Source organism: Triticum aestivum, chromosome 3B (assembly GCF_018294505.1).
Source record: "Triticum aestivum cultivar Chinese Spring chromosome 3B, IWGSC CS RefSeq v2.1, whole genome shotgun sequence".
In the NCBI taxonomy this organism is placed as follows: Eukaryota; Viridiplantae; Streptophyta; class Magnoliopsida; order Poales; family Poaceae; genus Triticum; species Triticum aestivum.
Window position 1 is genome coordinate 281,244,599 of NC_057801.1, and position 17,302 is coordinate 281,261,900.

Sequence of the window (17,302 nt, forward strand, 5' to 3'; positions counted from 1 at the left end):
GTATAGAGAGTTCTACTGACGACGAAAGCTCCTCCTCGAGCGACAATAACGAGGAGGGCCGTGACAGCAATGACGACGAAAGCGGGCAGGAGGGCAACGACTCCGACTCCGACTGATCGCCACCCACACCATCTTCATCAGGTGGCAGCATCATCATCTGCATCCGCATCAATGCAGTGGTGGGGATGGTGCCCCGGGCTCCTCCAGCAGCCTTCCAGCTAGACCTCGTCAGGCTTCCTCTCAGGCTGCAGCTCCGTTCGCCCTGCCGTGCCCTACTGACCCTGGTGGCGGTGGTTGACGGACCTCCTCCGCCATGCTCTCGATCGGCGCATTCCCCAATTCCTCTTTCTCGTCCTCCTTGCCTTCACCTACCGTGCCTAGGAGGAGAGGGACAAGAAAGGGGATTACATGGCACTTATGTTTTTTTAATCCTAAATCTGTAGGAATTTGCCAAATTTTAATTCAAATAATGTAATCTCTCAAGTACATGTTTGTGTTCTGTAATGCTTGTACTTGTATCAGCATATTAATGAAAAAGATAAACCTTGCCGAGAACTCGTGCATGCATACGTCCATGCAGGTGAGATGCCTCTTTAGTGTAAATAAACGAGTTTGCCCCGACAGGATATCCTGCTGGCCTCCTTTTTTTCTGTTGGAGAACCTTATCTGATGGGTTAATGACAGAAGGACCAGCCCCCCACCAACTTCCTTTTATCAAAGGCAACTACAACCACCCTGACCGAAGCAGCGTTCAGGCCAGGTACAGGAGCACCCAAGTCTAAAAGGAGTGGCTAGGTTTTCTAATGCATAAGTTATAGCTTACAGAACATGAATGGACAAGAGGTAGAACTTATCTGTTCGGCTTGCCGGGATTGCAGTGGCGGGCAATCTTCTCATCCCTTTGTCGAAGCCAAGTCCATGGTGAGAACCTGTAACTTCATGTAGATGAGAATAAATGCAGGATGCAATCCTATCTATATGCATATGCAGATGCTTATGAAACGCTTATGCAGTAATCTGAAATGCTCATGCATGCATGCAACCTAGGTTGGGGCCCCTCTACATCACTTCTTTATTCTCGCACGGGGTCATCACCCCGTCTTTGTACAAGGGGTTACATGCAATTGAGACAAGGCCTGTACAAATGGGTGGCTGCCGGGTAGGGCCTGACAGCCTCGCGCTTTACGGGTAGAACTTGCGGAGATGCTCAATATTCCATGAGTTTTGCAACAGAGTTCCATCTCTGGTCTCCAGACGGACTGCACCAGGTCTGGTGACTCGTACTACACGGTAATTCCCTTCCCACTTTGGTGACAACTTGTGTGTACCTTTGGCGGACTGAACACGCCTAAGGACAAGGTCATCTTACTCAAAACTCCGGGTGTGAACCCTGCGGCTATGATAGTGATGCAGGGCTTGCTGATAGCGTGTAGCATGCGTAGCAGCCCGGAGATGGTTCTCCTCGAGTAGTACAGTTTCGTCACGCCGGTGCTGATCTTGCACGATCTCGTCGTAAGCAAGTACTCGAGGGGACCCGTAAATGAGTTCCGTGGGGATAACTACTTCTGCCCCGTAGACCACAAAGAAGGGAGTCTGCCCGGTAGATCGGTTTGGTGTCATTCTGAGGGACCAGAGAACTACCGTCAGTGATGTCTACTACACAACCTTCTTCTTGTAGACGCTGTTGGGCCTCCAAGTGTAGTGGTTTGTAAGACAGTAGAAAATTTCCCTCAAGTGGATGACCTAAGGTTTATCAATCCGTGGGAGGTGTAGGATGAAGATGGTCTCTCTCAAACAACCCTGCAACCAAATAACAAAGAGTCTCTTGTGTCCCCAACACACCCAATACAATGGTAAATTGTATAGGTGCACTAGTTCGGCGAAGAGATGGTGATACAAGTGCAATATGGATGGTAGATAAAGGTTTTTGTAATATGAAAATATAGAAACAACAAGGTAGCAAGTAACAAAAGTGAGCGAAAACGGTATTTCAATGCTTCGAAACAAGGCCTAGGGTTCATACTTTCACTAGTGCAAGTTCTCTCAATAATAATAACAGAATTAGATCATATAACAATCCATCAACGTGCAACAAAGAGTCACTCCAAAGTCATAATAGCGGAGAACAAACAAAGAGATTATTGTAGGGTACGAAACCACCTCAAAGTTATTCTTTCCGATCAATCCATTGGGCTATTCCTATAAGTGTTACAAACAGCCCTAGAATTCATAGTAAAATAACACCTTGAGACACACATCAACCAAAACCCTAATGTCACCTAGATACTCCAATGTCACCACAAGTATCCACGAGTATGATTACACGATATGCATCACACAATCTCAGATTCATCTATTCAAACCAACACAAAGTACTTCATAGAGTGCCCCAAAGTTTCTACCAGAGAGTCAAGAAGAAAACATGTGCCAACCCCTATGCATAGATTCCCAAGGGCACGGATGTCGGTGTCAAAACCGGCGGATCTCGGGTAGGGGGTCCCGATCTGTGCGTCAAGGCTAATGGTAACAGGAAGCAAGGGACACAGATGTTTACCCAGGTTTGGGCCCTCTCGATGGAGGTAAAACCCTACTTCCTGCTTGATTAATATTGATGATATGTGTAGTACAAGAGTAGATCTACCACGAGATCGTAGAGGCTAAACCCTAAGAGCTAGCCTATGATGGTATGATTGTAATTGTGATCGGCCTTCTAAGGACGTCTCCGGTTTATATAGACACCGGAGAGGGCTAGGGTTTACATGGAGTCAGTTACAAGGAAGGAAACACAATATCCGGATCGCCAAGCTTGCCTTCCACGCAAAGGAGAGTCCCATCAGGACACGGGCCAAAGTCTTGAGTCTTGTATCTTCATGCTTCAATAGTCCGGACGTTCTACATAGTCCGGCTGTCCGGATGAGTCTGGCGCCTAATCGAGGACTCCCTCAGTAGCCCATGAACCAGGCTTCAATGACGATGAGTTCGGCGCGCAGTCTTGTCTTCGGCATTGCAAGGCGGGTTCAATCTCCGAATACTCCAAAGTACCTGTTACGACGAATAATGTCCGGCCTCCAATCAATGTTGTGCTCCTCGGTTTCAGTGCCTCAATAATGACCATCTCCACGTGTTGAGTGAATGCGAGGAGCCGAGGCATTTTTGCATTTGACCCCCTCAATCCTCCGGGCTGACCACCTATTTGGAGGGACGGGGATTCTCAGATCCAAACCTCACTCTCCCTCCCTAAGCTAGCATCCAGTAGAGTGCTCCGCGAAAAACCATTCCAACATGGCCGGCCGTCGCAGCTCTTATGCTTTCCCTCCTCGTTCCAAGTCGGGGAATTGGGGAGAGTGTTCAGTTCCTCATGGCCGTTTGATAAAGTTACAAACCCAAGGGTTTCTCCCACCAACGGTCATGGTCCTGTCCGAGCTGGAATAGCCACTTATGACGGAGGGGAACAAGCGGAGGGATCTCCAAACCCATCTCCAGAGGAGCGCGTATGCCTCATCCTGCATCGGCTAAGGGGCGGCGGGTTCCCCATCCACCCATTTCTTTGCGGGCTCCTGGAGTTCTACGGTCTCCAGTTGCACAACCTTACCCCCGCCCCCATTCTGCATATAGTGGGGTACGTCGCACTTTGTGAGCTGTTTTTGGGCTGCGAACCTCACTTCGGATTATGGAGGAAGCTATTCTGCCTTTTTCCCCGCACCCAGGGAGAATCCCTATGTCAAGTGGGCAGGGCCAAAGTATGGCGCATTGGCGAAATCAGATACCTGTCCGGCACTCCTAAGAGGGCACCAGAAAACTGGCCTTCAGAGTGGTTTTACATTGATGATGTTCCCCTTCCAGATCCAGTCCGGACAGGTCTCCCCAAGTTCAGCAACACCCTGCCGAGGGAACGCCTAAGCTAGCGCACCCAAGACCCTCAAGAAGAGGATACAAGGGAAATACACTTCCTGATGAGCAGGATAAAGTTGCTGGCCAAATCCAGACTAACGACAGTCGAGGTCATGGCAGTATGCATAATGCGGGGAGTGCAACTGCTTCAATGTCAGGGGAAGCCCATGTGGTACTTCAACGGGGAAGATGACGCTACCCGCTGCGGCCGTAAGGGTCCGGACTCTGCCACTGCTCTGGCAAGGATATTGTCCGATTTATACAATGGGGAAGGGGAGGAATTCCTTCGCATTAAACCGCGGGGCAGATTCTCCATGTACAACCCCCAGAGTGGGTAAGTCGTCATTCCTTTCCCTGTTTTACTTACTTTAGCGTTCTTCTGCTAAGATTGCCTACATCGATGTTCCGAGCAGGAACTAAGGAGGGCCATGGAGGGGATCTTCAGCCCCTCCACACAGCCAGAGGACCTCGGAAGGGCCCTAGATCCAGGACTCAAAGAAGATCCAGATATTACCGTGGAGCTTGTCAACGGGGTATTTTATCAAGCAAGCTGGGACGGTGCCTCAGTGGCCATTACAGTCGACTATCCCGGACTGCTGCCTGTGTCACGCGTAAGCTGAACTAAAAAACCCTATCCTCCGAAGAGGACTTCCCTCAGGCATTATGCCTTACCCTTAAGGCGTCGTGCTATTTGCAGAGATGACGGTCGGAGCACGGGGCCGAGCCCCTTGGGACTCGTCAACCCCGAACGTCCGGATCGGGCAGGCTCAAGAGGAAGGCGGTGAGGGTCGACACACCACTGTAGAGGTAAAGTGCTAACCTGTCCTGCGATTATAGTATTTGAAATATGACAGCGCCCTTTGTGTCTGGCAGGAAGAGGAGCAGCCGGACTATATCCAGGGATCCCGCCAATCATGCCTCCACCAGCCGGGTTCCAGAACCGGCTTTGAGGGCGGAGGCGGACACGGGGCCAGTACCACGTAGTTCTCCGACAGAGGATGCAAATATGTGTTTGGCCACGAACTCCGAAGTGGAGAGTGCCATGAATCACCGGCGCCGGAGGGCCGTGCTTCGGAACAACATCTTTTCTGAAGAGGCTTTTAATGCCTTCAATTCGGCAGACGCATACGTCCGAGCTGCTCGAGGAGGGCTTGCCCAAGCGACGAACCAGTATACCGAAGATATACAGGTAAGAAATTTTGACATGTATGTATAGCAGTAGCCCCTGAGACTTGAAATAGTTGGAACAACTGTTTGAAGGATCAATTTATGCATAGGTCCTTGTAGAGAAGAATGAACAGTTGGCTCAGGAGCTGGAGGAATGCAAGGCCCAGCTAAGGGATATGGTTGCCAAGTTAGAGGAATCCCAGAAGGCCCCATCTGGTAACATTTGTATCAATTGTACGAAGACGCACCAGTTAGTAAATGGATGGTATGACTAGTCTGACAGAAAATTCTGGAGACAATCCCGGGGTGAATTCAGAGGGCGTAACAGATGACGACTCACATCTTAAAAGGCAGCTGAAGGCTGGTGAGCACATCCTTACACAAGTTAAGCAAAAGAAGAACGATCTTCAAGATGCCAATGTTCGGCTGGACGTGGAATTAAAAGACGTCCACGCTCAACTGGCAGACTCCGTGAAGGAGAACAAAAGGCTTCGACGCGGCATTCATGGTGAGTGCAAACGAACTGTATGATAGTTCGGCGAGGAAGTATTTTGAAAGAATTTTTCTTGTAGGAATGTTGACGGGTCGCCCTGAATAGGAGATATCCTCATCTGCAAGTGATTTACTGCAAGAACTTTCATAGTTGCACAAGCGAGCTCGGTGGGTGATGCATGGCGTTGCTCAGGCCCTGTGGCCATCAAGTCTCCTGCCAAATGGCATGGGGGAGCTTGCGGACCTGCTTCAAGGAGCCCGGCGGCGCTTCCGTCTATGGAAGGTATCAGCATGCCGGCAAGGTGCAAGAGAGGCCTGGGCAATGGTGAATACGCGCTACGCCAAGGTGGACCCGAATCATATGGCCGAAGTAGGACCGGTGGGGCCCGATGGGCAAGAAATTCCAGTAAGTCTGGTATATGACCAGGTAGCGTTAGCCGCTAAGTATTCTCAACAGGATTGTAAGCTAGATAGCCTGTTAGATGGAGTAGAGGAGGAATATAGTCAGTCCAAGTGACTTTGTAATTTAATGGGCATAAGTAGCCCCTAGCCGGATTAAAATCATTTGTCATGGCGGACCTTTTCGCTTTAGCCCCCGGATCCTACAGTCTGGGGTGTGTCCGAATACCCGCTCGGTTATACAAAACCGGGGTATGCCTGGAGACCAGGCGTAGGGGTCATAAGTGCTTGAAAAAACAAGTACCCAAGTAGTTATGTTATATTACATGGATAGTAAGAAACATCTTCCAGGGAGAATAGTTCCGTTAGGGGTTCCTTTCCCTGGGTATGCATGCGGCAATGCGCATGTCCGGACTGCGAACGATGGCGCAGGATACAAGACTTCTGGGGATTTATGTTGTAACAAACGAATACATCCTTTGTTCACCGATCGAATATTCTCTTAAGGAAACTAGCTTTCGGCTTCACCCAGTCTGAGGTACACATCCGGCTGAACCGACAGTAACAATCGCAGAGGTGCTCCCCTTATGCCCTAGCTGAATTAACAGGAACGTAGGGCACAAACACAAGAGCCAGGCAACCCAGCTTGGCCACATCTTAAGTCATATCGATGCATATAATGGTGAAGAAAAGGCACATATGGAAAAAGAACACATATCTGATGGGCAAAAATCCATGTAAAGTAATTATGTTTAGCTTCCAAATAGGAAGCCCCCAGGTAAGGCTTACACACATAGTACAGCCGGAGTGATCCGGGAGTCCGCACTATATTAAATACTTTGTGTGAAGAGAAAAAGGGTCGAGAAAGGATAAAAAAGGGGTGGAGCATAATTAAAAAGGAGGGGTAAGGAGACGAACACTGAGTTCGGCGTTAGGCGTAGAATCTCCGGAGTCTGGCCGTGTTCCATGGGTTCGGGTCGAGTCTGTTATCAGATGCATTACGTAAACGGTACGCTCCTACGGTGAGAACTTTGTCAATGACGAAGGGACCTTCCCACTTGGGTTTGAGTTTGTCCTTCTTCTTCTCCGGTAGGCGTAGAACGAGCTCGCCAATATTGTAAGTTTTGGCCCGCACTTCTCTGCTTTGATATCGTCGAGCCTGCTGCTGATAGAATGCGGAACGGGCTTTTGCAACATCGCGCTCCTCCTCCAGGGAATCCAAGTTATCCTACCGATCTAACTCGGCTTCCTTCTCTTCGTACATGCGTACGCGTGGCGAATCATGTATTATGTCACAGGGTAGTACTGCTTCCGCACCGTACACCATAAAAATGGTGTATATTCGGTGGTGCGATTCAGTGTGGTCCGCAGCCCCCAGAGTTCGGAGTCGAGCTCCTCCACACAGTGCGTATCCGATTCTGTTAAAGATCGCACTAGTCTGGGTTTGATGCCGCTCATGATGAGACTGTTTGCCCGTTCGACCTGGCCGTTTGTTTGGAGGTGGTAGACGGAAGCGTAATCGAGCTTAATGCCCATTTTGCCGCACCAAGTTTTCACTTCATCGGCTATGAAATTTGAGCCATTATCAGTGATGATGCTGTGGTGGACACCGTATCGGTGTACGACCCCGGATATTAAGTCTATTACTGGTCCGGATTCGGCCGTTTTAACTGGTTTGGCTTCTATCCATTTGGTGATCTTGTCCACCATGACCAATAAGTATTTTTCCTTATGGCTTCCCCCTTTAAGGGGTCCGACCATATTCAGCCCCCAGATCACGAAGGGCCAAGTTATGGGGATTGTTTGGAGATTGGTAGGGGGCATATGACTCTGATTGGCGAAGAGCTGGCAACCGACACAATATTGGACAAGGTCCTGTGCATCTGTTCGGGCCGCCGTCCAATAGAAGCCTGTATGGAAGGCCTTGCTAACTAGCGCTCGAGCCGCGGCGTGGTGTCCGCCCAGTCCGGCATGGATTTCAGCCAAGAGTTTCCGCCCTTCCCCTTTGGAGATGCACCTTTGGAGCACTCCGGTCACACTTTTCTTATAGAGTTCCCCTTCATGGACTTTGTAAGCTTTAGAACGCCGGACTATGCAGCGTGCTTTATTTTTGTCTTCGGGGAGCTCTTGCCTATTTAGGTAGGCCAAGAAAGGCTCAGTCCACGGGGAGATTACGGCCATGATTTCGTGGGCTGAAGATGTTATTTCGGTGGCAGAGCCTCCGATTGTGTCTAATGGTTCGGAATCTGGGGATGTGTTTGGATCCATGCTGGTATTGCCGGACTCCCCTTCCCATACTACAGATGGCTTGAACAACCTTTCCAGGAATATGTTAGGTGGGACAGGGTCGCGTTTAGCGCCGATGCGGGCGAGGACGTCCGCCGCTTGATTGTTTTCTCGAGCCACATGGTGGAATTCGAGCCCCTCGAAATGAGCTGACATTTTGAGGACGGCATTACGGTAGGCCGCCATTTTCGGATCCTTGGCGTCAAACTCTCCGTTTGTTTGTGATATTACGAGGTTCGAATCCCCGCGCACTTCCAGGCGTTGGATGCCCATAGAGACTGCCATGCGAAGACCGTGCAACAGAGCCTCATATTCGGCTGCATTGTTGGAGTCTGTGTATAATATTTGGAGGACGTACTGGACCGTGTCTCCGGTGGGAGACGTCAGGACTACACCTGCTCCCAATCCAGCCAGCATTTTAGAGCCGTCGAAGTGCATGATCCAGTTGGAGTATGCACCGTACTCTTTAGGGAGTTCGGCTTCCGTCCATTCGGCGACAAAGTCAGCCAGTACTTGCGACTTCATGGCCCGCCGTGGTTTGTATATTATGTCAAACGGAAGGAGCTCGATAGCCCATTTAGCAATCCGGCCTGTAGCGTCGCGGTTATTTATTATGTCATTGAGTGGTACTTCGGAGGCTACTGTAATCGAACACTCTTGAAATTAGTGTCGCAGCTTCCGGTATTTGATAGTGTATGCTATTTTTTGATAGTGTGGGTAAGGACTGTGGATACGTAATAAACTGGCTTTTGGAGCGGGAATTTGTATCCGTCAACCTCTCGTTCGACGACGAGTACTGCGCTTACAACTTGATGTGTTGCATCTATGTACAGTAGCATAGGTTCGCCGATGTTCGGCGCTGTTAGGACTGGATTACTGGCCAGTAAGGTCTTTATTTCATCGAGTTCGGCCGCGGCTGCATCCGTCCACACTAAGTATTCGGTGCGCCGAAGGAGGCGGTAAAGTGGTAATGCCTTTTCTCCTAACCCAGAGATAAAGCGGATCAAAGCGGCCACGCATCCGGCTAATTTCTGGATGTGCTTGAGGTCTATTGGTATAGCCAACTGCGATAGGGCTCGGATTTTCACCAGATTCGCTTTGATTCCTCTATTGGAAACAATGAAGCCCAGCAGTTTCCCAGAGGGGACGTCAAAGACGCATTTTTCCGAATTCAACTTGATGTCGTATGTCCAGAGGTTATCGAATGTAAGCCTCAAGTCATCTATTAGGGTTTCGACATGTCTTGTTTTTATGACCACATCGTCCACATATGCCTCCACTGTTTTGTCGATTTGTTTTTCCAGGCATGTTTGAATCATGCGCTGATAGGTTGTGCCAGCATTCTTGAGCCTGAAAGGCATAGTGTTGAAGCAAAAAGTGCCATATGGCGTTATGAAAGCTGTTGCATCTTGGTCATACTCTGCCATCTTTATTTGATGGTATCCAAAGTATGCATCGAGAAAACACAGCGAGTCATGTACAGCTGTGGCATCGATGATCTGATTGATGCGAGGGAGGGGAAAGAGATCTTTGGGGCAAGCCTTGTTAAGCTCTTTGAAGTCGACGCATAGGCGCCAGGATTTGTCCTTCTTTGGTACCATTACCAAATTTGCCAGCCAATCCGGATGTTTAATATCTCTGATGAATCCGGCCTCAAGTAGCTTGGCTAGCTCTTCCCCCATTGCTTGTCATTTGGGCTCTGAGAATCGCCTTAGGATCTTCTTGACAGGTTTATATCCCTTTAGTATATTAAGGTTGTGCTCGGCCAATCCACCTGGGATGCCCGACATGTCCGATTGGTGCCAGGCGAAAATGTCCCAATTCTCATGTAAAAAGTCACGTACTGCGGCGTCCATTACGGGGCTCAACTGTGTCCCGATGGAAGCTGTCTTCATGGGGTCCGTTGGATGGACTTGGAATTTTACTATCTCGTCTGCGGGTTTAAATGAGGTGGACTTGGGTCGCTTGTCGAGTATCACGTCGTCCCTGTCCATGGTGGACCATAGCGTTGTTAACTCTTTGGCCGCTAGGGCCTCGGATAATGCTTCCAGGGCTAGTGCTGCGGTTTTGTTTTCGGCGCGAAGTGCGACGTCCGGATCACAGGCTAGAGTGATGATTCCATTGGGCCCGGGCATTTTAAGCTTCATGTACCCATAATGGGGTATGGCTTGAAAGCTTGTAAACGCGTCCCGCCCTAAATGCGCGTGGTATCCGCTGCTAAAGGGAGCTACCTGGAATGTGATTTCTTCGGACCTGTAATTTTTCGGGGTGCCGAATACCACATCAAGTGTGATTTTTCCCGCACACTGTGCTTTCCGACTAGGGATGATTCCCCTGAAGGTTGTGCCGCTTTGTTCAATGCAGCTTTTATCAATTTCCATCTTGCGGAGTGTTTCTTCATAGATCAGATTCAATCCACTTCCACCATCCATGAGTACCTTAGTGAGCTGGAATCCATCTACGATTGGGCTAAGGACCAGAGCGGCTGGTGCCCGGACAGTCTGGAATCGAGGTTCATCACTGGCATTAAAACTTATAGCAGTGTCGTTCTAGGGGTTTATTTTTGCCACATGGCTTCGATGAGCTCGCTTGCGCCTATTGTTTGAGGCGAAAGTCTCGAAGACAGTCAATACCGCATTGTGTTCATTGGCGGGATGTTGCTCTACTTTATGGCTTGCAAGGAGGTCCTCGCCACTTTTGGCAACCTGCCGAAGTATCCAACATGCTCTAAGGCTATGAGTTGGTGTCGTGTCCGGAGTGCTGTGGAGTTTACATGGTCCATTGAGCCATCCTTCCAATACAGTTACCCGCCCTAGGGTGTGCTTTGGTCTCTTGGGGATAGGATTGGCCCACTTACGGGAGTTTGCCTGTTTAGTTCGGACAAAGGTCTTGGTGAGAGCCGTACTGTCCCAAAATTCTGTTTGGGTTTTCCAGGCGCTTTCCATCGCACAGTACTTCTGTACTATGATTGCCAAATCCGCGAAGCATACTATGTCACGGCGGCTTATAGCATTAAGTAGTCCTTTGTCCGTGCAGTTTTCACAGAAGAGTAAGACTATATTCTCCTCGTGGCAGTCCTTGACCTTGTTAAGCGCAAAGAGGAATTCGGCCCAATAGCGATGCACAGTCTCCTGGGGCTCTTGCCTGATGCGAGAGAGGCGGTTTAAGTCCAGATGGGCGTTGCTACTTGAATCCGGATTTTGATCCAATCTAACACCCAGGGGCGCGGGAGGTTCCGAGCTTAACGGCCCAGAATCCGGGGCGCTGCCCAATTTCTTCGGCCCAATGCCCGATTCTAAGTCCGGGGCCTGGGTCATGTCTTCCTTTGAGGAGGTCTTCGGCTCAAGGAGTTCGGTGATCCGGACATAATTCGTCCTCAAAGTCGAGGGACGGTCCGTTTGAGGTTCCTCCACTATCACTATCTCATGGGTGGCCGGCGGGGATCTGATGTCCCTTTGGTCGGGTTTAAGCCCAATCCGGTCATAGTCTGTAGCGACTCCCAGAGCGGCGATGCGATCCAAGAGCTCATTGAGGGAGGAGAGCTCCATCGGATCTATCTGTTCGGCGAGTTCCGAACTGATGCGAAGGTTATGATTGATGACCCGAGAGGCCATCGTTGGTGCTACCGCCGATGGGGCAGCCATGATAAAGCCGCCGAGTCGGAGAGTTTGGCCTACAGCCAGAGTTCCCCCCGAGGTAATGTCGTCCTTGATGATGAGACGAGCCATCGAGCCTTGCAGCGGCGACACAGAGGAACTCTCAATGAAAGCACCAATGTCAGTGTCAAAACCGGCGGATCTCGGGTAGGGGGTCCCGATCTGTGCGTCAAGGCTGATGGTAACAGGAAGCAAGGGACACAAATGTTTACCCAGGTTCGTGCCCTCTCGATGGAGGGAAAACCCTACTTCCTGCTTGATTAATATTGATGATATGGGTAGTACAAGAGTAGATCTACCACGAGATCATAGAGGCTAAACCCTAAGAGCTAGCCTATGATGGTATGATTGTAATTGTGATCGGCCTTCTAAAGACCAACCTCTCCGGATTATATAGACACCGGAGAGGGCTAGGGTTTACATGGAGTCGGTTACAAGGAAGGAAACACAATATCCGGATCGCCAAGCTTGCCTTCCATGCAAAGGAGAGTCCCATCCGGACACGGGCCGAAGTCTTGAGTCTTGTATCTTCACGCTTCAATAGTCCGGACGTTGTACACAGTCTGGCTTTTCGGATACCACCTAATCCAGGACTCCCTCAACGGAACCCTCAAGTTGATCATACATCAAGTGAATCAATAGAATACCCCATTGTCACCATGGGTATCCCAGGCAAGACATACATCAAGTGTTCTCAAATCCTTAAAGACTCAATCCGATAAGATACTTCAAAGGGAAAACTCAATCCGTTACAAGAAGATATAAGGGGAGAAGCATTATAAGATCCAACTATAATAGAAAAGCTCACGATGCATCAAGATCCTACCAAGTCAAGAACATGAGAGGGAGAGAGAGATCAAACACATAGCTATTGGTACATACCCTCAGCCCCAAGGGCGAACAACCCCCTCCTCGTCATGGAGAGCGCCGGAATGATGAAGATGGTCACCGATGATAGATACCCGGAATAGGGTCCCGATTGGTTTTTGGTGGCTACAGAGCCTTGTGGCGGTAGAACTCCCGATCTAGGTTTCTTTTCAGGGGTTTCTGTATTTATAGGAATTTTTGGCGTCGGTCTCTCGTCAGGGGGGTCTCCGAGATATCCACGAGATAGGGGGGTGTGCCCTCCACCCTCGTGGATGGCTCGGGACTCTTCTAGCCCAACTCTTTTACTTCGGGGGCTTCTTTTGGTCCATAAAAAATAATCAAAAATTGGCACGTCAATTGGACTCAGTTTGGTATTCCTTTTCTGTAAAACTCAAAAACAAGGAAAAAACAGAAACTGGCACTTGGCTGTAGGTTAATAGGTTAGTCCCAAAAGTCATATAAAATAGCATATAAATGCATATAAAACATCCAAGATGGATAATATAATAGCATGGAACAATAAAAAATTATTGATACATTGGAGACGTATCAGGTAGCTCCTCGATCCACAGCCTGCCGTGCTTCTGCAACATATCAAAGGTTCTTGTCTTGAGTCTGCGTAGCACTTCATCGTTCGGCCTATCAGCTTGTCCATTGCTCCGGGGGTGTTCCACAAAGGCGAATAAGATCCTGCATCCGAGGGCATGAACATATTGCATGAAGGCGCGCCTCTTGACCTGGGTGCCATTGTCTGTGATGATCCTTGCCGGAACTCCAAAACGACACACCAAATCTTTCAAGAACTTGATAGCTGACTGAGCAGTCACCTTTCTCATGGCAGTCACTTCCGACCACTTTGTAAACTTGTCGATGGCAAAGAATAATAATTCAAATCCACCAATTTCTCGGGGGCCGAGGATATCGAGCCTCCAGACCAAAAATGGCCAAGATAGAGGGATTGTCTAAAGCGCTTGGGCAGGCAGGTGGGTTTTCTTGGAATGGAATTGGCAGGCTCCACACTTAGTGACTAGCTCGACCGCATCTTGGAGGGTTGTGGGCCTATAGAATCCTTGCCGGAATGCTTTCCTCACTAATGCCCTTGATCCAATGTGGGAGCCGCACATTCCTTTGTGTATCTCATCCAGAAGTTCCTTTCCTTCTTCTCGGCAGACACACTTCAATTTCACACCATTGGGTCTCCTTCTGTACAGAGTGTCATCGACAAACTGATACATACTGGCCCTCTGGGATACTCTTTCAGCTTCGTCTTAATCGCCAGGAAGCTCTACGGTTTGGAGGAAGCTGACAATGTGCCTTGCCCAAGTGGGAGCCAGTGGCTCGGCAACGAGGACTAGAGGCACCTCCTCTGCTGCGGGAGCACTGGCCTCGTGCGCGGGGTCCGTGGATCTGGCAGGAGGGGGTGCTCCGGCAGGCTGTGAGGAGTTGTTGCCGGTAGTGTCTCTGCCGGGAGCGGACGGCTCTACCGGGAGAGGCTTTTTGGTGTCCAAATTTCTCCTCTTCTGGGCCACTTTTGCTGGGGATACGGAGGGCTGAGTAAGATGGAGAACAAAAGTTCCTGGTTCCATAGGAAGCTTATGCGCAGCACACTTTGACAGATGATCAACTATGCTGTTTTCCGCACGATGTACATGCTCTGTTTGCAATGCGTCAAAGTGCTCCTCCAATCTTCTCCTTCCTCGACGTATGCCTCCATTAATGGACTTTCATAATCCTTGTTAACTTGCCTCACCACCAACTGTGAGTCTCCTTGAATGATCAGCTTCTTAATTCCCAATTCTACTGCAATCCTGAGCCCGACAAGGAGCCCTTCATACTCTGATGTGTTGTTGGTGGCTTATTCCCGTGCAAAATGCATCTGGATGACATACTTGAAGTGCTCCCCGGTGGGGGCAATGAGAAGCACGCCAGCCCCCACGCCTTGCAGGGAAAAAGCACCATCAAAATACATGATCCATTCTTGGGGTGATTCCTTGCCGGGGACAACTGTCTCTGTCACTTCCTCATCAGGGGTTGCCTTCCATTCAGTAATAAACTCTACCAGTGCCCTGCTCTGGACAGTTGATGTGCTCTCAAACCTCAAGCAAAGGCTAGATAACTCCAAAGCACACTCCACTATTCTGCCGGTAGCCTTTGGCTTTCGGAGTATCCGTTGCAATGGGAAACAAGTAACAACCGTGATCTCGTGGGCTTGGAAGTAGTGGAACAGTTTCCTTGAGGCCATGATGAGGCCAAAGATCAACTTTTGCACGCCAGAGTACCTTGGTCTAGCCCCTTGTAGCAAGTAGCTAACGAAGTACACTGGGCGCTGCATCACTTTCTTCCTTGCCGCGTCCTTGGGGTTGTCATCGTTGTCATGTTTGCTGCTGCTCTGATCCTTTTTTGGCCCTGCTGGCCTCTGCTCACTCTCTTTCTCATTCATTTCTCCTTGTGCTACTAAGGCTGCACTGACCACTTGATTTGTTGCCGCCAAGTAAAACAACAACGAATTCTGAGGCTTGGGTGCAACCAGGGTAGGCATAGAGGATAGGTACGTCTGCAACTCTTGCAAAGATGTATCTGCTTCAAGGGTCCATTTCATGGGACCTGCCTTCTTCAAAATTTTGAAGAGGCTTGGCAGACTTGGAGATGAACCTGCTAAGCACGGCAACGCATCCTGCCAGGCGCCTCACATCTTTGACTGTCCTTGGCGTTTGGGACACGAAGTATCCAAGTAGCTTGCCGGAGGGGATGCCAAACACACATTTCTCTAGGTTTAGCTCCAGGTTGATCTTGCGCAGATTTGCAAACGTCTCCTCCAAATCCTGAATGAGAGTTGCCCTGTCCTTGGCTTTGACCACGGTATCATCCATATAAGCCTCAATGTTTTTGTGCAGCTGAGGTTCAAAACCAATCTGGACTGCCCTTGCAAAGGTGGACCTGACACTCTTTAATCCGAACGGCATGCGGACAAAGCAATACGTACCACATGAAGTGATGAATGATGTCTTCTCCTCGTCCACCTTTGACATAAAGATCTGGTAGTATCCAGAATAGGTGTCTAGGAATGAGAGCAAATCACAACCTGAGGTGGAATCCACTATCTCATCAATACACGACAAGGGGAATGGGTCCTTTGGGCAAGCCTTGTTGAGGTCTGTGAAGTCAATGCACAACCTCCATTTCCCGTTCGCCTTTCAGACTACTACTGGGTTTGCTAGCCAAGTGGGATGTAGCACTCCTCTGACCAAACCAGGTGCTTCAAGCTTCTTGATCTGTTCTGTAATGGACTGCTGCCTCTCTAAGGCTTGCTTCCCGACTTTCTGCTTAACAGGTCTAGTGTGTGGGCAGACAACAAGGTGGTGCTCGATTACCTCCCTAGGAACACCGGGGATATCAGATGGTTGCCAAGCAAACACATCGATATTCGCCCGCACGAAGGCAACGAGCGCTCTTTCCTATTTTTCATCAAGGGTGGCGCTGATGGTGAAGATACCATCAACACCAGCCAGCCCTGCCAGGACCTTTTTACTTGCAGAGCAGCAACCTTGGATCTCTTGCTGCTGGAACACTCTGGCACATCGTCAATGGGTGTCGTTCACTCGGAGGGGGCACGCTCCCTGGACTCTTTGCTAGAGGACCTACAATCTTGTTTCCTCCCTTTTCTCTCCTTCGCGGGAACTACTGCCGCCATAGCCTCTGCTGCGACCGCGTCCTGGTACATCTTGTCCACACAAATGATGGCATCTTTCTCATCTGATGGGATGGCGAGGACACCCAGCGGCCCAGGCATCTTCAGGGTATTGTAGGCATATTGGGATGCCGCCATGAACTTAGCCAAGGCCGGGCGTCCAAGGATCCCATTGTACGGCAGGGGGAGGTCAACTACGTCAAACACAATCTTCTCAGTCTGGTAGTTAAGCTCTCCCCCAAACGTTACTAGCAACGTAATATTCCCTTTAGGATGACCCCTGTCGGGGTTGACTCCTTGAAACATGCATGTAATGTCACAGCCCTAGAATGTTGTTTGTAAATAGTTGCATCTTCATCCAGGCATCATATTTAAATTTCTGAAACTTGAACTGAGGAATTTTGGAAGCCTCAAAAACTTAAATAAAAGAGGGGCAAAGAACCCTGGAAAATGCATTCAATGTTTCCAAAATGGCCTTAAATAATGTTGGTTATATTTTGGCAAGGGTTTTGCACCAAACCAAGAAATAATGAACATTTTTGAGGAATATTTTGAGCACTGAATTTAAATCATTACTTTATTTGCATTTGGAACTATATTCATAACTTGTATAGAATATATTTCCAAATACCCTGAAACATTTTATGTGCTTTTGGAAAAGTCCATTAAGCAGCATAAATATTTTCAGAGGAGTTTTTGGCATTGTTTGAATTATTTTTAAATTCAAAACAGTGGCAAAACAGATTAAATAAAAGAAAACAGAACTGAAATAGAAATAATAGAAAGGGAGAGAAGGCCACCTGGGCCACCTACCTGGCGCCACTTACCTGGCCCAGCTCCCCCAACGGCCCAGCCC